The sequence below is a fragment of the Prionailurus viverrinus genome, chromosome A2, assembly GCF_022837055.1.
Source record: "Prionailurus viverrinus isolate Anna chromosome A2, UM_Priviv_1.0, whole genome shotgun sequence".
Lineage (NCBI taxonomy): Eukaryota > Metazoa > Chordata > Mammalia > Carnivora > Felidae > Prionailurus > Prionailurus viverrinus.
In genome coordinates this window covers 105,702,788-105,726,880 of record NC_062562.1, presented here as the reverse complement: position 1 = coordinate 105,726,880, position 24,093 = coordinate 105,702,788, and the positions used below count along the sequence as shown (strand labels likewise).

At 35.8% G+C, this 24,093-nt stretch overlaps 1 long non-coding RNA gene across 1 annotated transcript in view; it reads left to right on the top strand.

Annotated features, from left to right (window-relative positions):
- Nucleotides 1-24,093, top strand: part of LOC125160460 (uncharacterized) — an 89,311-nt gene that overhangs the window by 46,317 nt on the left and 18,901 nt on the right. Inside the window, exon 2 of the long non-coding RNA XR_007150258.1 lies at nucleotides 18,619-18,648. This is a non-coding gene — a long non-coding RNA (uncharacterized LOC125160460). The remainder of the gene's footprint in view (nucleotides 1-18,618; nucleotides 18,649-24,093) is intronic.

Below are 24,093 nucleotides of genomic sequence, written 5' to 3'. Positions count from 1 at the left end.
TCACTGCTTTTCCTAGTTCTTTAGTCTACATTTCTAAGTAACAAGTACATAGTGATATTTCCCGATTTTTAGTGCAGATATCTATTGAATCCCTCCTTAGAGGAGGTTTTATTTTTTCTCTTTGGCTCCTCCCTTCCCGTCACACAAATTTTTCCTATTCCCATGGTTCCAGTACACATATTCACAATCATTGGTTGAATCAACATTAGCATTGGCAGTATTTAGGAATACCTAAATATCAACCACAACAAAAGGCTATAGATTTTCTAGCCACATAAAATATTACTTTGGTTTATCTTCTGAGAAAGAGATTGTGTTGATTGCCTTCCATTGGTCACTTTGGTTTCTTCCTGTGGTAACCTTAAAAGATGTTTTTCCATTTCCTCAAAGAGAATATATTCAGAGAGAAGTAGTGAGAAAAACAGATTTTACTAAAAACCCATTAGTGGTGTTGGGGAGGAAGAATTTCCTCTGGCTTTCAAGGTCCTAGCTCAACTTAGAATCAAATTGACATGAGACAGATTAACAGGAGAAAATCAAATTTAATAGTGTATGTGTGGGGAATCCACATATAAATGGAAATTCCCAAGCAATGTGATGTTTATAAGATCTAAGGAGAAGGAGAAGGATCTCAGGATACAAAGGGGCAAAAGACCATTAGCAGGAAGGTGAAAAGGGGAGGTTTGAAAAACAAAGATGCCCTATTATGCAGATAGGTTTCTTAGGTAAAGAGGAATCTCTGTTAATAGCTCTTTTCCTGGTAAAGCAGACAGTTGAGGGAGAGGTAAAGAGACTTTTCTGAATTTGGTGGGTTTGGATTGGTTTTAACTCAAAATAATGCTAATGCCACAGTCCCCATCTTGGGGTGTCTTACCCCTGGCCCCTATAGGAGAGAAGGCTTTAAAAGGGCATAGGTCATGTACTATATACCACACAATATTTTTACCTCTCTAAAAATCAGTTCTCATGTCTTTTTTCTCAGTTGCCAAACAGTAAAGATCTCTCTGTTTTGCCTCCCTCCTAATAATTTATGTAGTTCTCTATGCATAGAACTCCCTCTAATTCTCCCATTTTTTGCTTTTACCTTAATCCTTTCTTATGCTATATATTTTAGTCCTCTTCAGACTTCTCTGCCTTTGCATCCTTAGAAACAAAATATAACATCAATGTCATGTCTGTGAAATAGCTTTGTGTCAGTTAGGGTAGGCTATGTTATTCTTTGGTGATGAATAACCCCTAAATATCAGGTACTTAATATTTAAAAACAAATTTCTTGTGTATGGTACATATGCATTTTTTTTTTAACGTTTAATTATTTTTGAGACAGAGAGAGACAGAGCATGAACGGGGGAGGGTCAGAGAGAGATAGACACAGAATCGGAAGCAGGATCCAGGCTCCCAGCCATCAGCCCAGAGCCCGACGTGGGGCTCGAACTCATGGACCGCGAGATCGTGACCTGAGTCGAAGTTGGGAGGGGGTAGCTGCATCAGGTGGATCCATATTTCCATGATCACTGCAACCGCAAGAAAGGTGCCACGTCATTTCTGCTCACATTTTCTTAGAAAAGACAAATCACATATCCACACATAGCTTCCATAGCGCAAGGAAGTGTAGTACTTACCCTACCCCGTGCCAGGAAGGACAGATGACAGCCTTAACCACTATAGTGAATATAGAGATGCTACATTGAGAACCAAGGAGCTCTTATAAATAACATATATTTTTAAAAAAATTATCTGTGAAAACAACTTTTTCTTCCATTACATACATTTGGGAAGCTTCTAGGAAAGAGGAGGGCCCACATAACCTGAGTCACTTCTGACTAACTCACCAATTGGAAGATATTATTTCCTTCATTTTGAAATGTCTTCAGAAAATATCCTTTTATGGAATGCCTGCGTGGCTCAGTCAGTTAAGAGTCCTTCTCTTGATCTCTGCTCAAGTTATGATCTCATGGTTGGTGGGATCAAGCCCCATGTTAGGCTCCACGCTGACAGTGCAGACCCTGCTCGGGATCCCCTCCCTCCCTCTCTCTCTGCCCTTCCCCCAAGTGCTCTCTGTGTCTCTCAGAATAAATAAATAAACTTAAAAAACATATATCCTTTTATCAGTTTACTTTAAATTATTTAATTAATAAATGAATTAAAAATACTAAAAAAATGATTTAAATCTTACAAAAGGTGATATTCTAACTTTTGAGACCTGAATATAAATTTAAGACAAAAACATTAATTATTATACATATAGTTGTTTTTTGTGGGGGAAGAAAAATAATTTTCCCTTACCCTTTTAGACTCTTGGCTGAGACACCCCCCAACCCTACCCCTTCAAATAAGTGATAGATTAACAGGATAAAAACAATTTTAATAACACGTATACCTCCTGTATACATGGAAAAAACCCAGTAAAACTAAGTAACTCTGTGAAATGGCCCAAGTCACCACCTTAAATAATATCTTCAACTAAAAACAAAACAAAATAAAACAAAAACAAACAAAAAACCAGGATGTTGGGAAGAAGGGAGAGTCAGTCATGACAGGTTACCAAGCAAAGCACTGTAAGCCAAGGTAATGTTCTTATGCAGATTTAGGCTTTTGCCTTCTCCACTGATAAGAGTTTCTGCAGATTTAGTCATCCTTCTCTTCCTGGTACAGAGAGACAGACACCCTGGCAAATGGAGATTTCCCTTATAAATGTAAATGTCTCTTACAAAAAGGTTTACTTGGTTTACAGAGCTTTTCCTTTGTCTGCAGTTTAAAAAAAAAATGAGCTTAAAATAATCCTTATGTCGGGGCGCCTGGGTGGCACAGTCGGTTAAGCGTCCGACTTCAGCCAGGTCATGATCTCGCGGTATGGGAGTTCGAGCCCCGCGTCAGGCTCTGGGCTGATGGCTCAGAGCCTGGAGCCTGTTTCCGATTCTGTGTCTCCCTCTCTCTCTGCCCCTCCCCTGTTCATGCTCTGTCTCTCTCTGTCCCAAAAATAAATAAACGTTGAAAAAAAAATTAAAATAATAATCCTTATGTCAAAGAGACATATTTTGGGGTAGCGAATTCTGCTACCCTTTATTACTATACCACGTTTAGGTTTTAATTGTTAAAAATCTAAAATAATACTTACGTAATATTGAAAACATTGAAAATACTGAATATAAACTTGCCTCAGAGAGTAAAATTCTAGTCAGAAACTGAATGCCAACCAATATCATACATTAACTTTAGGGCCTTGAAAAAAAGGATATTGGTATAACGATAATCTAGGTCTTTACTCACAGCAGAATATATTTCTAATTCAAGTAACTATCATTTCAGGTCCAGTAAGCAAATAGAGACTACCCATTCATTTCATGCAAACCTCTCATAAGCTGCCTGTGGAAACAAATGTCTCTCATTGCTCAACTAGGTTGGGTTCAAGCTGGTGACTTGGAGGGGAAAGGTTATGGATTCTGTTATCAATCATCTAAGCTACTCATTCCTCAAGCAGAAAAGCACTGGCTCAGACGAGAGAGGGAGAATTATTTGACTCAACTTATTAACACATGATACTACTCTGTTGGCAAATATCTTCCTGAATAAAATAAGAACAGTATAAAAAACAGCATCCTTTTTTTATTGTAACATAAGGAACTTATGTGAAGAAAATGTGCCAGTTACAATGTTCTGCAAATTGCTATAAATTGTTAGTGAGAAAATTCATTTGTAATTCCTAGGTATCTCCTCTTGTCTGTGACTGTCAAACAATGACAGTATGATGGATTGTGTCACCATAAGCAGATCCCCCATGCACATAGTCTCTGGTCTCTGTCGGATAACATTACAAGCCTGACTTTTATACTCACTGTTAACATACTTGGGGAACAAGTTATTTTACTTTTCTGCCACACTATTTTCTATTTCTTTGTATTAAATATACATTGGAGAGTAAAAAATGATGGTTGAGATGTAGCTGACAGAGAAGTCACAAGCTGTAGTTTGGAATACTTGTTAATTCATGGGATAATTCACTTTAAAAATTTCTTAAAACAGAATACAAAAAGATGAAGACAGAATATAGTTTTGTGATTAGTTAGCATTAAATTTTCAATAAAAGTTTGAAATGTACTCGTGTTTTTCTGTGAGATACTTGGAACTTCTCAAAGTACTATGGCAGAATATTTTTTTTCCTGAAAGGATTCCAAAATGATTTCAACTACAGTTTTATGCCAAATTGATCAACTGCTTACTTTTTACCATGTAGTATTCTAGATTATGGAAATGAACAAAACCAAGTTACCAGTATTTATGTGACTTGTATTCTACCTAAAAGACAATATACATGGATAATAGGTGATAATGATTTAGACAGACCAGGTTCTAGGACCCAGAGGGGCTCCCGCAGGACCAGCGAAGAGTACCCTTGATTTCACGCATGATAGAAATCAAATGCAAGCCAAAAGGAAGTGAGATCAAAGTTTATTGAAGATATTTAGATAGTGTAGATATAGACAGAGCATCTGGGAGACGTGGAAAGGAAAGGAGAGAGAGTCTAATTTTTGTTTGGGGTCTGGGGTTTTTATTCAGGATTGTGATTTGGTGTACATGTCCTCTCAGGCATCAAGGAACTGGTCAGAACAAAAACTAGAGTCCAGGTGTCCTCCATAAGTTGCTTATTCCTTGCAGCCAGGGTGTCTTGGGTGTCTAGATATCTAGTCCCAGTGGTCTGGAATACACACAGGATGGCCTAACCTAGTTATTCTCAACTGGTCATTCCTTAGATGTTATCAATGTGCTGGAAGTCTCCAAAGAAATCATTAACTCCTGATCCTTACAAAGAGGGCATACATTATTGGTACTATGAGACATGTGGAAGGCAAGGGTACAGGTCCTGGAATGAATAGAGGCAGGAAAACAACAGAACTTCATAAGGTTCATTCAGATTCCCTATTTCAATAATAATATTTTTTTGGGAGGGGAGGGGGTTGGTTCTTAAGTTTACTTATTTATTTTGAGATAGAGAGTGAGCAGGGAAGGGGAAGAGAGAAAGAATCCCAAGCAGGCTTTGTGCTGTTAGTAGAGTCCAATGTGGGGCTCAGACTCATGAACTGTGAGATAATGACCTGAGCCAAAACCAAAAGTCAGACACTTAGCCAACTGAACCACCCAGGCTCCCCTATTTTTGTTTTTTAAATGTTTATTTATTTATTTTTAGAAAGAGCACAAGCGAGAGTGAGGGAGGGAGGGGCAGAGAGAGAAGAGAATCCCAAGCGGGCTCTGCACTGTCAACATAGAGCCCAAAACTGGGCTCTAATCTCATGACCTGAGCTGAAATCAAGAGTTGAATGCTCAACTGGCATCCAGATAATGATAGTTTTAATAAGTACTATAAAAAAAAATAAAACCTAAGGCAGGTGAAATAGGAGTCATATAGTTTTCTAACTTAGATGGGTCATTCATAAAAGGGGTTTTATGAAGAGATAACATGTGAGTAGAAGTTTAAGGAAAAAAAAAGAATGCAAGTTGTGAGAATAAGGGGAGACTATTTAAGACAGAAAGGATACCAAATTGAAGGACAATAGTAGAGAATTTGCTTGGAGTGTTCAAGAACTGGCAAGAAGATCAGTATGGCTGGAGCAAAATGATTAAGGGAAGAAGAAGTAGGATATGGTATAATGGGCCAGATCACTTGGGACTCCAAATCATCTAAATGATTTGGATTTTGTTTCAATCTCATGGTAATATTTGAAAGACTTGAGAGCTGGATATTGATCAGTGATTTACCTGCTAAAGGATCTCTCTGGCCTCTAGAGGGTCAAGAATTGAAGAAAAGAAGTTATTACAGGAGCACAGGCAAATGATTAGAACCAAATGATTATAACCAGTATTACTTTTCTGGACATAAGTATAAGGCTGATAGGATTTTTCAGTCTGAGAGGCACAAAGCCATCAAGAATGGTTCTCCGATTTTTTTTTGTTTTTAATCTGTTTTGGTTCCACAATGTTTTAACTGATCAGCTGGGGTGAATGGTGGGGTCATCAACTTAGATAAGGAATACTAGAAGATGCATATTTGAATGTTAGGGGGAACACTACTCTGTTGGACAGTCTAAATTTGTAAGAAGATGCTTATTAAATCCCTATATTTATTTTCTATGGTACATAAAAAATCGCCACAAATTTAGTGACTTAAAACAACATAAATTAGAGTGCCTGGGCTCTCCTGTCAGCCCAAAGCCCACTTTGCATCCTCTGTCCCCCTCTCTCTTGCCCCTTCTCTGCTCACACGTTCTCTCTTTCTCTCTCAAAAATAAATAAATAAATAAATAAATAAAACAATTTTAAAAACCATACAAATTACTATTTCACAATTTTTGTGAGGTTGGAATCTCCACACGGCTTAGCTGGGCTCTCCACAAGCCTGCAAACAGGTATCAGCCAGCTGGGTTCTCATCTTGACATGATCTGGGGAGAACTCTGTCTGCCTCCAAGCTCACTCAGGTTTTTGGCAGACTTCATTTTCTTGCAGCCTAATGACTTTTGGGATCCTGCTTTTTTAAAATTAGCAAGGTTAGGGGCATCTGGGTGGCTCAGTTGGTTAACATGTCCAACTCTTGATTTTGGCTCAGGTCATGATCTTGCAGTTCATGAAATTGAGTGCTGTGTCTGACTCTCAGGGAGGAAAGCCTGCTTGGGATTCTCTCTCTCCCTCCCTCTGCTCCTTCCCTGCTCTCTCTCTCTCTCTCTCTCTCAAAGCAAATACATAAACTTTTAAAAAAATAGCAAAGTTATATATAATGGAATATTGTTTAGCCATCAAAAAGAATGAAATCATGCCATATGCAACAATGTGGATGGAGCTAGAGTGTATTATGCTAAGTAAAATAAGTCAGTCAGAAAAACAAATATCATATGATTTCACTCATGCGGAATTTAAGAAATAAAATAGATGAACATATGGGAAGGAAAAAAAAAGAGGGAAGCAAACCATAAGAGATAAGGATAGAGAACAAATTGAGGGTGATGGAGGGAGGTGGGTGGGGGGGTAGGCTAAGTTGTTTATGGGTATTAATGAGGGCACTTGTGATGAGCACTGGATGTTATATGTACATGATGAATCACTATATTCTACACCTGAAACCAATTTTACCACATATATTAAATTACTAGAATTTAAATTAAAACTTGAAAAAAGCCCATAAAATCAGCAAGGGAAGCAAGATTCTAGAATAAGTCAACTAGCAGGATGGAGACTTATATATTATGTAACATAATTACAACAGTGATATCCCAATATCTTTGCCATATTCAAGTCACAAATCCTGCCCCCACAGATTCCCACAGATCCAGGGGAAGGAACAGCAGACCTGGAGATATAAATTTGAGTTATCAAGGTATTGATGTAAAGCTTTGGATCTGGATGAAAATACAATCTATAATGACATGGAAATGATAGATATTTTATTTTAATAGACATATAGAGCATTCCAGTCAGCTAGATTAAAAAAAAAGGGATTCAGAAAAAATTTTTGGACAGTTTTATTACTTAACGGATCAGTTCTTGCCTGCCTTATTAGGGCTACTGCCCTTGGCTATTACCAGATGTTTAGAAGGTACCACACAAACACTGAACTCTAAAAAAGGTCATCTCCCTTTATCCCTACAATAAACTAATATTACATCTTTTTAGACGATGAGAAAACTAATGCTCTAGATCACGCAGCCATTAAAGATACAGTCAATGAATGTGGTGTGACTCCATAATCTATACACTTAACCACATCCTTTGTAATGTTTCGCTTTGTGTCCAACTTGCCTGGATGAAATCCTCTTCTGATCACCGATTGGTATTCTTTATGTCTACATAGGTTTGCTGTTCTCCTTGATTTGTTTTCTCTTGTCCTCCATCCAGATCATCTCAACTGACTCCCTCCTTCCCTTTGGGAGCTGTCACCTGATGTCTTAGTAGGCCACAACTGCTCTAAAATTGCATAATAGACATGATCTTTTGTAAACATTAGCCTTTTCATTAAATACTGAAATATCTGAGGAATTCAAAACTGAATGAAGTTAGTACACAAGAAGGACTCAGAGAAAAATCTATTATTTTGAATCTGAAGAAGAAAAGGAAATCCCAGGAGAAAGAAGTATTTTTGAGAAGGAAAGAAAGAAATAAACATACTCATTGTTCTTATAATTATTATGGAAGTAGGTTATATTCTTTATATGAAAGAATAACCAAGGAATTGTGTCTTGAAGAATGAATTTACTTTCTTAGTACAAAAAAAAATGATACAAAATGTGTTTCTCAATTATAGTGGAATGCTTTATGGTGGAAATTTTAGTTGATTCCTTTATTTTTTATTTTGCGCTTGCTCCTGGTGAATGGTTATAACTAATACATATTATATAATGCCTTCGTTTCTGTGGTTCAAATCATGTGTAGGATGTGGTTTAGTATATCTCTTTTACCTTGACTCAGTATTAGCATAAAAATGTTTCTATTGAATATTCAAATCAAGGTGTACAAGAACACAATTTCTTTTCTCACTAAAAAGCAGTATAAGGTAAAACAAAATTATTCTAGTTTTAAAAGAAATTTACACTCGATTTTCCTGTGGAAAACCGTAATCCAGTTTTTCTGCATAAATAAAATACACATTTTATAGAATATACGAGAACACAATAAAATCTGCTGATGAAAAAAATCTGCCTTATGCCTGTGGTGTCATACCTTCAGATTCAGGATTATTTCCACAGGGGTGTGACATCTTTATAGAACAGTTTCAGTTGCAAAGAAGTATATAATTAAGATTATGGAAGATTGGTAGCTAAACACCAGAAATGCAACAGCACCTTTAGTAAAATGTCTTGTACACCTAGGACTGCTGTCACTAAGGACCACAAACTGGATAGTTCAAAACAACAAGCAGTTTCTTGCCTCGAAGCTCGGCCGGGCGGGGGCCTGGGAGGGGCAAGAGTGTTGCGCGGGCGGGATGTGCAGAAATCTGCAGTCAAGCAAGGTGTTGGCAAGGCCATGCTCTCTCTGAGGGTGCGCCGAAAGTAACTTCCCCTGCCTTTCTTAGGAAGCTCACTTCTTGTAGCCTGCGCTGTTCGCAGGCTTGTAGTAGATACATCGCTCTGATCTTTGGTCTTCACGTGACATGATCCCTGTGTCTTTGCATCCTCTTCCTTCTATTTGTGTCTGTCTTTGTGTCCAAATTTCCCCTTTTCACAAGGGCACCAGTCATGCTCACAAGGCTGAGTATGATGACCTTATTTAAACTTGTTGACCTTGTAAAGACTTTTATTTCTAAGTAAGCTTACATTTGGAGGTATTGCGGGTTAGAATTTCAACCTATCTTTTTGTGGGTATGCAACTCAACACATAACGTATGTATAAAGTTGCACATTTAAAATCATAGTTTAAAACATTTGTGCTGAAATATTGAATGCAGACTGCCATTGAAATTCATGTCCTCATGTTTACTACTTCATGCAGACTCACCACATTATTTAACTTACTTTTAATTGAACTGTTCCAGATTCCTATATATTATTGAAATACATTTCTTTTTCATTTCTTTCATATAATTCAACATGACAGAACATAGACTCAAAGAGAAATTATTGGTATTATCTCAACAATCATCTAGAGAAAAGATGCCATAAGCAGTAAGCAACAAATATTTATCACAGAACTGTAACAATGAAATGAAGATCCAGAATTATGAGCAATACTAGACATTAATTTATATTAAAATACATATTAAAGTAAATCACCTCTGGTTAGGATTAGTTTACATGTGAGTTTAGCTATAGGCATAAGTTTAAAAAGCTAATTATAAAGTTAAAAAGTTAATTCCCAGACTCCAAGTCTATTTTATGTTTTTATATTTATACAGTAGTTTAGAAACAAATTATTAATGTTTATAACTATAAAAACTCGTAGAAATTGGATGAGTTGTTATTAAGTATGCATTTCATCTGTGAGGCAAAATTCTGTCTTAGTACATTCCGCTTCGATTAGAGGTGTCCCTACAGAATGACTTTGAACACTTGTTAGGGACATGCTGCCACTGCTGCTGCTACTATCACTATTTACTACTACTACTACTACTACTACTACTACTAACACTTGGATAGCAGTTTTATCTTTCACTTAATTGTCCTGACAACACCATGAGGTAGGTTTTATCACTGTCTGAAAAATACAGGTAAGGAAAAGGAGGCACGGAAAGATTAAGTGACTTGCCCAGGGTCACACAGCAATTTGTTAAATCTGGGATTAGAAACTAGATGGTCTGATTTCAGAGGCCATCTAATAATTACAGTTATGACAGAGTATTACAAATAATCCATGTGAAATTATGACTCATCATGCTTTTTGGTTGCCATTTTCCTTGATAATTATTATTTTAAATCTAATATGGTTTGTCTTTTGATGAAAGAAGTAGAAATTGAGGCCTTATTTTAAAAAAATTAGCTAATTCTTCTTTGCCAATGTTTACCTTAGTTCATTTTTAGATTTTAGTCATAAAATGGAGATTAAAGCATGTATTTTGAGCTCTGCCTTGGATCTTTGTGTAAGGTAGTGACTAAAACATATAAAGATTCCTGACCATGTAATTAATTATATCCTAGTGAGAGAAGAGTGTGCCAGCCTCTTAAATCTGTAAAAACTCTTTTTTTGTGTGTGTGTGGTATCCATTCATTGCATGACATTGCTTCTACGGTTTTGAAGCACTTGGCTATTTTTGCATTTTGATGCAAAATTATGAGTTTGTAATAAGAAAGTTCACTTTTCTTGTGTCAGACTAGAAATTGGCTAGTTATTTAGATTAATTTATAAATTGCCTTAATTCAGTAGCATGAGATAATGAATAACTCTAAAATATTTTAATTTTAATGGTTTTTTAATTATGAATTATCCGGAGAATAGTGAAGTTTATAGATACCAACAGTGTTTTATACTGAAAGTTCAAATTCATTGGTCTCAATCTTCTAATGTTTTGAAGAATACATCTTTGGATGATTCTAGATATATGTACATCATTTTAATATCAGAATTATAGAGTACATTCCTATATAAAATTTGATGACTAAAATTTAATTTTTTAATGGAATAAGTCATATATACATTATTAAGCTGTCTTGAGCTTGTTTATCATAGTAACCTGATTTAAAGGCATAGATATAACCGGGAGAAATGAGTGGTCCTCAGAAGACTTCCAAGTAGCAAGCTTACTACCAACAAAGTGTTACTGAGGGGATGCGTTTCTGCCCAACAAGACCAGTTGTTTATTTTACTCATTTTTGTCGTTTTTTACGTTTTTATTTTAATTTCAGTTAGTTAATATACAGTGCTATATTAGTTTCAGGTATACGATATAGTGATTCAATACTTCTCTATGACACCTGGTGCTCATCACAAGCGCCCTCTTTAATGCCCATCACCTGTTTCCTCTATCCTCCCACCCACCTCCCCTCTGGTAACCATTAGTTTGTTCTCTATAGTTAAGAGTCTATTTCTTGATTTGTCTCTTTCTCTGCTATTTTTTTTCCCTCGGTGTGTTTGTTTTGTTTCTTAAATGCCACACGTGAGTGAAATCATATGGTATTTGTCTTTCTCTTGTTGCGCTCAGTAGTATACTCTAGCTCCATCCATGCCATTGCAAATGGCAAGATTTCCATCTTATTTATGGCTGAATAATATTCCATCATATAGATACCACACCTTCTTTATCCATTCATTTATTGATGGGCTGCATCTGTAGCTCAGCTATTGTAAATAATGCTATTAGAAACATAGAGGTGCATGTATGTCTTTGAATTAGTATTCATATATTCTTTGGGTCAATACCTAGGAGTGTAATTGCTGGATTATAAGGAAGTTCTATTTTTAACTTTTTGAGGAAACTCCATACTGTTTTCCACAGTGGCTGCACCAGTTTGCTTTCCTACCAACAGTACACAAGTGTCCGGTTTTGTCCACATCCTCACCAACACCTGTTGTTCCTTGTGTTGTTGATTCTAGCCATTCTGACAGGTATGAGGTGATATCTCATTGTAGTTGAGATATGTTATTCAATCTTTATGCAGTAGAATCTGCTATAATGAAGGGGAGAAAAATTATCATCTCCAAATATAAGTTATCTCAGTTTTTGTTTGGATTTTATTTTATTTTATTATTTTTTTAATATATGAAATTTATTGTCAAATTGGTTTCCATACAACACCCAGTGCTCATCCCAAAAGATGCCCTCTTCAATACCCATCTCAGTTTTTTTTTTTTAATGTTTATTCAGTTTTGAGAGAGAGAGAGAGACAGAGAGCAAGTGGGGGAGGGGCAGAGAGAGAGGGAGACAAGAAATCTAAAGCAGGATCCAGGCTCTGAGCTGTCAGCTGACAGCAGACAGCTCAGAGCCTGATGGGGGCTTCAACTCACAAACTGTAAGATCATGATCTCAGCTGAAGTCAGATGCCTAACTGACTCAGCCACCCAGGCACCCCTAAGTTATCTCAGTTTGTATGGTATTAACTAGTTCTATTATTTAGGGCATTTACCCTGGAATTTCTTTTATATTTTCGTATGTGCTCTATGAAGAAAATGGGATTGAATGCTTCTGTTTTTTAAATTATAGTCATCTTTTTCTCATTATTTTTGCTTCCAATACTGTTCCAGAATCTTAAAAAAGAAAAAGAAAGTTAACTCATTTTTCAGAATTATGCATTTGAGCATAATTTGATCTAGCCCCTCAAAAAACACAGGGAACAATCTTCCCCAGATTCACACTGTATTTGGGCAAGAATGTTGCAGGCTGATACTAATTTTCTCACTATTTTTCTTCCAATCCCTTGAAGGAGCAGAATGACCCTAAATACCACTGGCCACACTCATGTTTTCTAACTTTTGAATCAAATTGTATATACTTTCTAATGATGTGCTGAAAGCATAGAAGCAATAACAGGTTTATTAACAGTGGCTGGACAGTGACAGCCATCTCCCCTTTCTGTACTTTGTAGAAAAATATCGGGGGAAAGAATCCAGGCCTACATTTCTGGATTTTTAAAAAAAATTTTTCCTGAGTATGTTTCTTTTTCTCCTTCTTTCTTTCTTCCTTTTTCTTTCTTCTTTCCTTCCTTTTCTTTCTTTCTTTCTTTCTTTCTTTCTTTCTTTCTTTCTCTCTCTCTCTTCATTTCTTTCTCTTTCTTTCTTTCTTTCTTTCTTTCTTTCTTTCCTGAAAAGAATTATAATCTGTTCAAAGGAAAACTATGGTAAGTGGCTGGAAGAGATTTCACCGTTATGGGACTTTACTTCTTTAGCATGGAGGAAAAATTGAATTTATATTGCAGGTGAAACTTAAGAAGCCAAGCTGCTTAGCCTGCCACAATGGCTTCTCACTTTTTATGCTTTACTTCAGAGATTAGACGCCTTCATTTAGTCTAAGTATTTTACAGTGTTTTCCTTAACCTTCATATTTGCATATAAATGTCCTTTTTCTGGGAACTTTGGAGGTTCTTTATGCCATTTCTTTTTTTGTTTTTTAAAATTTATTCATTTTTGAGAGACTGAGCATGAGTGGGGGAGGGGCAGGAAAGAGGGAGACACAGAATCCAAATCCAGGCTCTGAACTGTCAGTACAGAACCCAACACCAGTCTTGAACTCATGGACCTGACCCATGGATCATGACCTGACCTGAAGTTGGACACTTAACTGACTGAGCCACCCAGGTGCCCCTTCTTTATGCCATTTCTAATGCATACAGCAAGCACAGGCAACTTCCGAGTGTAATTATTCTGACACTAAATTAATGCACATTATTATCTATGTGAAATTATTTAAAATATGTGGTATGTTCTTATTTAATTCTAGATTTGCAAGTTAGGAAGAAAGTAATGATGATCTTTAAGTAATATTACTGAAAATGTGATTCCAGTATGTTCTGGCCTATCTCTTTTAAGTCTATATTGCTCTTCACCAATGTATTGGGGTTTTGCTAGAATGGCATTTCATGCTTCAAAGCCCTTACTGTGAAGTCTTTGTCTTTGTATACAAAATTTCAATGTTAATTTTATATTAATAAAACTTTACATTGTGAAATATTTTTAGATTTGTAAAAGAGTTACAGGGAATGTGCAGAGAGTTCCTGAACACCCTTCATCCATTTTTCCTTTATGTTGACATCCTACATAACCAAGGCACACTTGGTTAAAATAAGCAATTAGCATCAGTACTTTACAATAAAAAAAAAAAACAACTAGATTTTGTTGAGATTCTTCAGTATTTTCCATGAATATCTCTTTTCTGTTCCAGGATGAAATTTCTATTCCAGCATACCCAGTGAATGTAGTCAATGTTAATTTAAAAACACTGGGGTTTTAATCCATTACCTTCCTCCATTAAGCTCTCACTGGGTTTACTTGATGATCCTGAGAAGATCCTTGCGTTCCTCCTTCTCTCATCAGTCACACACTCATTTGAACTTTTTGGTCTTAGTACCTTCTGTGTCCAAATTGTTAAATTGATATTCTTTTATGGAATTCATAGCCATCAATGACTATAATGATCACGGAAGGGAGATGATGATAGCAAAAAAGGGTATAGAAAAAGAGGTTTAGTTAAGTTGTTTTTGGTAGACAAATCCTTTTCATGTATGAAATCTCGGTTTACAATGTGTGTCCATTATTGCAGTGCAGTGAAAAGACCTAGGATATTTGAAACATTCCCAAGGGGACAAGAGCCAGGACATCAATTAATGCAACACACTCAGCCTTTGGAACCAAAGGTATCATGTTTAGTTTCCCTCACCAGTCAAACACTAAGGTTACTTTTATATAAAATATGTTGTTTATAAAGTTAGTGGAATAAAAATCTTAAAGGTTATACTTTAAAATATTTTTTAATGTATTTAGGTTATATGTATGTATATGTAAGTATATACATAATACATATACATATATATAACACATATACAATGTATCATAACTTAGACATGTTTCAAAATATTTTTATGTATAACCCTGAAGATTTTTTAAGCTTAGTTATTTATTTTGAGAGGGGGACTGGGGGTGGGACATAGAAAGAGAGAAGAGAATCTCAAGCAAGCTCCATGTTGTCAGCATGGAGCCCCATGCTCCATCCATGTAGGGCTCCATCCCACGAACTGTACATGAGACCATAACCTGAGCCAAAATCAAGAGTTGGACATTTAACTGACTGAGCCACCCAGGTGCCCCAACCCTTAAGAGTTTTAATCCATTAACTTTTTTATTTTTTAAATTTTTATTTGTTAAATGTTTATTTATTATTCTTGATGGAGGAAGGGCAGGGAGAGAGGGGAACAGAGGATCTCAAGCAGGCTCTGTGCTGACAGGAGAGAGTCCGATGTGGGGCTCTAATTCACGAACTGTGAGCTCATGACCTGAGCTGAAGTCGGATACTTAACCATCTGAGACACCCAGGCACCCCAATCCACTATTTTTAAAGCAAATATATATGTACTTACATACACATACTTATTTAGTGCTAGGAATTTTTCTTTCAGTACTGATTTGGCTGTGTCCTTCAAATTTTGATATGTTTTATTTACATTTTTAGATGACCATTTGAATTTATATTGTTTTTGTTTTTAAAATTTTTTTAATGTTTATTAATTTTTGAGAGAGAGAGAATGCGAGTGAGGGAGGGGCAGAAATAGAAGGAGACACCAAATCCAAAGCAGGCTCCAGACTCTGAGCTGTCAGCATAGAGCCCCACGCAGGTCTCGAACTCACAAACCGCAAGATCATGACCTGAGATGAAGTCTGACACTTAACCTACAGAGCCACCCAGGTGCCCCTATATTGTTTTTGATAATCCTGTCTTTCTGTATGGTTCTTTAGTGGTTGTTCTATTACCTTAAGTGTGTGTATATGTGTACGTGTGTTTGTGTTAAATCTATGGCTGTACTGTGATATGTCTCACAGTCCACTGATGTCATTTCTTCAGTAGTTTAAGTGAAATACAGAAGACTTAGCTCCCTTTATCTCCTTTTATTCTACCCCCATTTATAATTTTTGAAAGTATTTCCTCTACATATAATTAAAACCATATCAATGTGACAATGTTAGAATTTTTGATTCAACCAAACATAATTTTAAAAACTAAAGAGAAGGGAAGTCTATTTTATTTACCCGTAATTTTGCTTACTGTGTTCTTTAGCAACACATTTTCTTAGTTTTCCTTCATCTGATGATATCTTGAATTTTTCTTAAAAAAAAAAAGAATATTTTAATTGTGTATAGGACTCTAGGTAGACAGGATTTCTTACTGTTGTTTTTGCACTTGAAAAATACTGTGCCACTCCCTTTTGCCCTCTATGGTAAGACATTCTTTTTCTCTAGCCATTTCCAGATTTTTTTTTGTCTTTAGTTTTTAAGCTTTCATTATGATATGCCTTGGCACTGATTTCTTTGGGTTTATCCTGTTTAGGGTTCACTTAACAACTTGAATATGAAAATTTATGTTCCTTGCCACATTTGGGAAGTGTTTAGCCATGAGTTCTTTTAGTACTTTTCCAGCCTCATCACTTTCTCTGCTCTTGTGTCTCTGATGGCAAGGACATCAAGTCTTTTGTTATAGTTCCAAACAGTCTGTCTGTCTATCTATCTATCTAATCTATCTATCCTCTTTGTTGTTCAGATTGTTTAAAGGGTATTAGACAGGAAAAATCCATTAAATATACTCTCCTATGAGCATGCAAATAGGTCTGAAAAAGAATACAATAATAGAACAAAATGTGGCTCTGTAATGAACAATATTTTATAGTTATAATGACATAAATGCTTTTATGGACTATAAACTTTTATAATTAACCAATATTCAAAAGACAGCAAACTTGATTGTTATTGAATATAAGGTAAATATTACCAACCATGCAATAAAAAATATAATGTACTTGTAGCAGAAACTGGATGATAGGGTGATGAGAGGTAGGAAAATGATAATACTGTCATCTTGCAAAGGAGTCAAAAGATCATATCTGAGAATGATGGAATAAAAAAATAAGAGTTTAAACTGTTAACCATTTCACAGAAACTGTAAAATAGGCCTAAGTGCTCATCAAGCTTTTATTTCTAGTAAACTAATCAAAGTTTCTAGTTACTACTACAGCTTGCCACCGTTGAGTTGTGGCCAATGAAATGTAGAAAAAAGCAATACACACCATTTGTTGACTTCTCAAAATCACAGCATGTTTTAATTTTCTACATTTCTTTTTGTGCTTTTTTTATATAGCTTTTTCCCCCTGTAATTTCTTACTATCTTTTATTTTTTTCTTTTCACTGTATCTATTATTTCAGCATCTCATTCACTTATTCTGTTTCTTGGTATCCATTGCATTCTTCTTTCTTACACCTGCTGACTTTTTATTCTGATTTGAACACTTCACATCACACTTGGACCATGACTTTCCTGGATAGCTTTTACAAATTTTTCCTCACAATTCTGGTTTTATTTGTTCTGGCAGTGTACGCTTTTGTAAAATCTACAAGATTTTCTGAACTTATGAGTAAGAAGAGTAAGTATTTGTGCCAAATTTGCCATCCTAAACCAGAAGCACCTGTTATAAATTTTACACAATTCAAATTAATTGCAAATTAATTGGCACCAGGCCAGGAAATATATCACAGAAGCAATAAATATGATCAATAAATATGATCCATGGATGCCTTCTAAGATTTTATCTTTTTTTTTTTTTAACTTTACTTATTTTGAGAGAGAGAAAGAAAGAGAGGGCAAGTCAGGGAAGGGAAGAGAGAGAGGGGGAGAGAGAGAGAGAGAGAGAGAGAGAGAGAGAGAGAGAGAGAATCCCAAGCAGTCTCAAAACTGCTAGCACGACGCCCAATGCAGGGTTCCAACTTACGAACTGTGAGATCATGACCTGAGCTGAAATCAAGGGTCCGATGCTTAACTGACTGAGCCACCCAGGCGCCCCAGATTTTATCCCGTTTTTATTCACCTCTGAAAAGGTGACAAATATTTATAATATTTGTATATTTGTCACATATAATATATAAGAGTTTGTGTAATTCTCCCCAAATCTGAATAGAATTGCATAATCACTTGAAAACAACTTGCAAAGGTTAGGCAAGACAGAATGGCATTGCCATTTAGGAGAAATGTTAATAATATATCTCATTTTTACAGTTACTAATTGTAACATGCATCTTGTCTCTAATGATCCTTCAGGGCTAGGAGGGGGTGAAAGTGATGGGGTGAAGAGATACTCCAAGTGTAACGGAAAGATTAATTGATTAACTTTTAAGCATTTGAATTTATAAAAGTCTTGAGATCAGGCTCTATATTTAATTTGTTAATGTAAGCTTTCAATGTTACTACTAAATTAAGAGGCTAAGATCTGTTAGATTTTATCTTATTGTTTGCCCCTTTATTAATGGATAAGACAACTGTGCAAGCCAGTAAGATTCTTATAGGCCTATATTAGAAATGTTAAATGGTAACATATTGGTAAGTTACTTTAAAACTTGGTCCTAAAAATTTTACGCTTGTTTAGTTTTCCCAAAATTGTGCAAAGCACTCTGCTATCAATCCAGTAAGATTTCAATCATTGTGAGATATAGTAACTTAATGTTTGTCTTTTCAGCTCAGCACTTAGGCGGACTGCTTTCCTCAAGTAAGTATTATACTAAACTTGAATGAATGATTGATTTTTGGATTATTGAACCCAAATATGTGGTCGTAGTATGGAAAAAATCTTTGGAGGTAATAAATGTGGGCTTTAGTTTAGAGAATGGATATTCAAAGCAGTTTTGGGTGAGCAGATGGCAGCTTAGGGGTTTATGAGTCTGGGAAAGACATAATGCCATAGCCTATTGTGCAGAGAACACAGAATTTTAAGCCAAAACTGAAAATTACAGTGGCAGAGTTAGTGGCAAAAGGGATAGATGAGAAGAAAAGGCCTAAAGCTCTTATTATTTCCTGATGGTATTATTTCCACCACTAGAAATTCTGGTTATAATTATGAATTCAACAAGATATAAGATAGACTAGTTCAGCCTTTCCCTTAAACATGGCTTTTCTTTTTTTCTTCATGAGAAATAAATTCCTGAGCACATCCAGATTTAAAAATAATTCTCTTTTATTTCAGATGCCTTAGATATTCATGCAAAATTGGGAAAGTTTTAGTAAGAAATGGGCCGTCTGAATCATCTACCCAGAACTCTTATAATCCTATGAAGGGCAAGTAAAATTATTGATAATTAAATACTTAGTATTCAGTTAGCTGTTCAGTTTTAGGTCACCTTTGTGATCCTAAGATATGTAGTTTTTTCCATCTAAAAATTTTGCCTTCTAGTTGTCTCTAGTTCAGTAAAACTCTCTACTATCTGTTATATATTTAATCCAAAAATATAAGCATATTTCTAGACTCTCTTCTTATCCTTCTCCCCAATTCAATTCATTCCACCACTGAAGTACCTCTTGAATGCATTCACTTTTGTGTTCATTGTCTGTATCCTGAACCAGGCGGAAGATGTCATGGCCGTGGTTACCCTTTCTCCTCTTCTCCATTCTCCACACAGCAGCCAGGCTATACCCCTTTTAAAATACAGATTTGAATACGTCATTTGTCTCTTGAAATCTTTCAACAGCTTCCAGTGAGCCTTCGAATAATCCTGCTAAAATCCCCCAAACCTGACCTTTAGTTGCCTTTCCAATCTCACATGCACAAATCTACTATTTGCTTAATTCATGCCAGCCACTCTGGTTTTCTGTTTGGCAAGCAATGCTTTCTCCTATTTCACTGCTTCTGTGCATACTGTTCCCTCTTCCTGGAATGTTCTACCCCTTCTCTTTACCTTATCTAAATGATGGCCCCCCTCCAAATCCCAGTATGACTATTACTATGCCAGTAAACCTTTCCTAATGCACTTAAATAAGTTGAGTCCCCAAATTATACATTTCTCTAGCACTATGAAAATCTACTCTCAGCATTTTGTACATAACAGTTTCTCAGTAGCTAGTAAATACTGGTGCAGGTTTTCTTCTCTGTTAAATGTTGAGAGTAAAGTCCATAAGGACAGGAGCTATTTTGTTAACCATGTCCATCATCTGAATACATGATGTTGTCTGGTAGGTAGTAGGCATACAATAAGTATTCATTAGCCAAGTGACAAATAAAGTAATTTGGAATTTAATGTATAGTTTTATATGCCTACAATATTTTCTTCCAAGTTTATTTGCATCCCTTACCATGTTGAGCTATGTCAGAGTAGTAGGTGAGGTAAAGAAGGGAGAAGGTTGGAGGAAGAGATTGGATAAAGAATTGCAAAGTGGGAAAGCAAAGAGAAGGTAAGAGAGAAACACTGATATCAGAGAATACTATTGTCTTCTCCAAACATAACAAAACAAGATCCAGAAGGCTTTTCTAGTTTTTTCTTTCAATACAAGCTTTGCCATGTAGGTTAATATTACTATTTAGAACCTAATTAAGTAGAATATTGTCTCTATATCTTTATTCCTGTTCACTTTTGGCATTTATTTTGGTCATTAACACTTCCTCTAAAGTGACCATGGGAATGGAGGCAATTTGCTTCCTGTTGACAGATTTTGTAATAAGATTGATGGGGGCAGAAGGTGAAACTATGCGGTAAAATGAGTTTTTTTGCATTATCTGTGTATTTCATATATCAATGCCAGTATTTCTCAAACTGCAGGTCAAGACTCCAGGGGGAAGGGTTACAATATAATTTAAAGGGTTTCATATATGGGAACTATTTTGAGGTGGAAATTGTGGGCTACATTGAGTGTGTGAGCTTTCTTTTTTTCCTTCAGCCCTCCATATTTCCTTAAAATATGCTTTAACAAAAATTCTGCCAATTGGAGGATATAAAATGTTTAAGCCATACAATTCATAGTGTAAACACTTTAAAGCAAACTTTAGACTGTTAAAATCACTAGTCTACAATATTGCTTGCAGAACCTTGCACAATGCCTTGAAATCAATTAATATATATAGATTGATTTGTTTTACATTTATTCACAGAAAGCAGGTGACTATATTATGAAAGAGAATGATAAAATATAGAAGAGACAGGCACTACCAATTGTATTAATTACTGGTTACCTTAGAAAAAATGAAAACAGAAAAATATTTTTACTTGGGGAAGATGTTTTGAGCTCCTGATACAGTATTAAATCCAGGATTAACCATATTTCCCAGTATCTCTTTACATTTTATGTTTGAGCTCAGCTCTCAGTTATGCTATTGTGTCCCAATTTTCTATTTCCTTTTGCATCATTCCTCTCTGTTTTATCCAAGAAAAGTCTTTTTATTTGTGGACCATGAAGATTTCTGTTACTTTCCAAAATTTTATTACCTAATTAACACTCATTTTGAGTCTAGAAATTTTGGCTGAATATTGAACCCAGGTAAACATTTTTCTTTTCAGTACATAAACATGGAAAATAATGGAAGAACATGTGAATCATTCTCCTTATCTAAATATTACCATCAGAAATAAAACTTTATGATGATAAAATTTTACATTAGAATTATTAATAATAATTGTTATTATCATTAACTGACAAATCAACTTAGAGTCTCATAGGTAGATAAGCTGATACCAGCAGTCATATATTCTATTTTCTTATCCATCATTAAAATAAAATCAAAAGAATTCATAAAATTCTTGTTAGATTTTCTTCTAAAAATATATTTCAAATTTTTATATCAACATTTAAGGACAATTTTTGACTGCAAGTGATAGATACCCTACTCAAACTCCTGTAAGCATGAGAGAGGATTCATTTGGCTGATAAAACTGAATTGCTAAGGAAATGGATGTATATGAAGGTGCCTGCCAGTTGGAAGCTGTGATGAGCCCAGGATTCTCTCAGTTTGCTTGCTGGTATCATTTCATTTTTCACACATTGCTTTCTTCACAAAACCAAAGCCATGGCAAATGATAACACTCATCTCCTGTTCTTATAGATTTGCAAGAAAGAAAAGCAAGAACCTCCCTTTTCCAAATATTGGGAAGAGATTCTTGTTAATATGACCTGGATTAATATCCATGGTCTTCATGACAAAGAGTGGTTTCATTATGACTGGCTCTGCTTGCATTTCCTGCCCATTCCCAGGTATTTGAAAAAAGAGAGTGTAGTACAGAATGGGGAAATTACTGTTAATCCAGGCAGTTTCCCCAATGTGCATCTACAAAATTTTCATATGCACTGTAAGTAATCCAAATTATGTAATGCACATGCAACACACACACACACACACACACACACACACACAAGCTGAAAGGTCTTGTGCACATTAAAATCTTAGGACACAAGAGGGATCTGGGTTGCTCAGTTTTTTGGGCAGGCAACTTCGGCTCAAGTCATGATCTCACATTTTGTAGGTTTGAGTCCTATGTGGGGCTCTGTGCTGATAGTGTGGAGCCTGGAGACTGCTTCAGATTCTCTGTCTCTCTCTCTCTTTCTGCCCCTACCCCACTGTGCTATCTCTCAAAATAAATAAGTAAACATTAAAGAAAATCTTAGGGCACAAATATTGCCTGAAGTCATTTAGTTGTATATTTCATAACTGTTTTTTGAATTAAGATATTAAATTTAAAAAGGAAGTCTACTACTAGCTTTTAAATTTGGGCATTGATATCTTACAAGTAAGTAAATATATTTGTAAGCTGAGCAAGGGAAATGTCAAAGAATATAATTTTTTTATAAAATATTTTTAAAAACCATGTGTGAGGCAAAACAACATTTCAGAAAGATTCTCCATTAGACACCAGAAATATATTTACTCTATATTTATTTTCAACACATTATTTGGAAAAGCATGAAATATAGAGAAAAAAAACATTATAGCTTAAAGTCAATAGGAATATTTTTAGTAGAATTTCAATGTCAAATCATACAATAAAAGAGAAAGTTCTTTTTTTAATTTATTTTATTTTTTTAATTTTTTTAATATATGAAATTTATTGTCAAATTGGTTTCCATACAACACCCAGTGCTCATCCCAAAAGGTGCCCTCCTCAATACCCATCACCCACCCTCTCCTCCCTCCCACCCCCCATCAACCCTCAGTTTGTTCTCAGTTTTTAACAGTCTCTTATGCTTTGGCTCTCTCCCACTCTAACCTCTTTTTTTTTTTTCTTCCCCTCCCTCATGGGTTCCTGTTAAGTTTCTCAGGATCCACATAAGAGTGAAACCATATGGTATCTGTCTTTCTCTGTATGGCTTATTTCACTTAGCATCACACTCTCCAGTTCCATCCACGTTGCTACAAAAGGCCATATTTCATTTTTTCTCATTGCCACGTAGTATTCCATTGTGTATATAAACCACAATTTATTTATCCATTCATCAGTTGATGGACATTTAGGCTCTTTCCATAATTTGGCTATTGTTGAGAGTGCTGCTATGAACATTGGGCTACAAGTGGCCCTATGCATCAGTACTCCTGTATCCCTTGGGTAAATTCCTAGCAGTGCTATTGCTGGGTCATAGGGTAGGTCTATTTTTAATTTTCTGAAGAACCTCCACACTGCTTTCCAGAGCGGCTGCACCAATTTGCATTCCCACCAACAGTGCAAGAGGGTTCCCGTTTCTCCACATCCTCTCCAGCATCTATAGTCTCCTGATTTGTTCATTTTGGCCACTCTGACTGGCGTGAGGTGGTATCTGAGTGTGGTTTTGATTTGTATTTCCCTGATAAGGAGCAACGCTGAACATTTTTTCATGTGCCTGTTGGCCATCCGGATGTCTTCTTTAGAGAAGTGTCTATTCATGTTTTCTGCCCATTTCTTCACTGGGTTATTTGTTTTTTGGGTGTGGAGTTTGGTGAGCTCTTTATAGATTTTGGATACTAGCCCTTTGTCCGATATGTCATTTGCAAATATCTTTTCCCATTCCGTTGGTTGCCTTTTAGTTTTGTTGGTTGTTTCCTTTGCTGTGCAGAAGCTTTTTATCTTCATAAGGTCCCAGTAATTCACTTTTGCTTTTAATTCCCTTGCCTTTGGGGATGTGTCGAGTAAGAGATTGCTACGGTGAGGTCAGAGAGGTCTTTTCCTGATTTCTCCTCTAAGGTTTTGATGGTTTCCTGTCT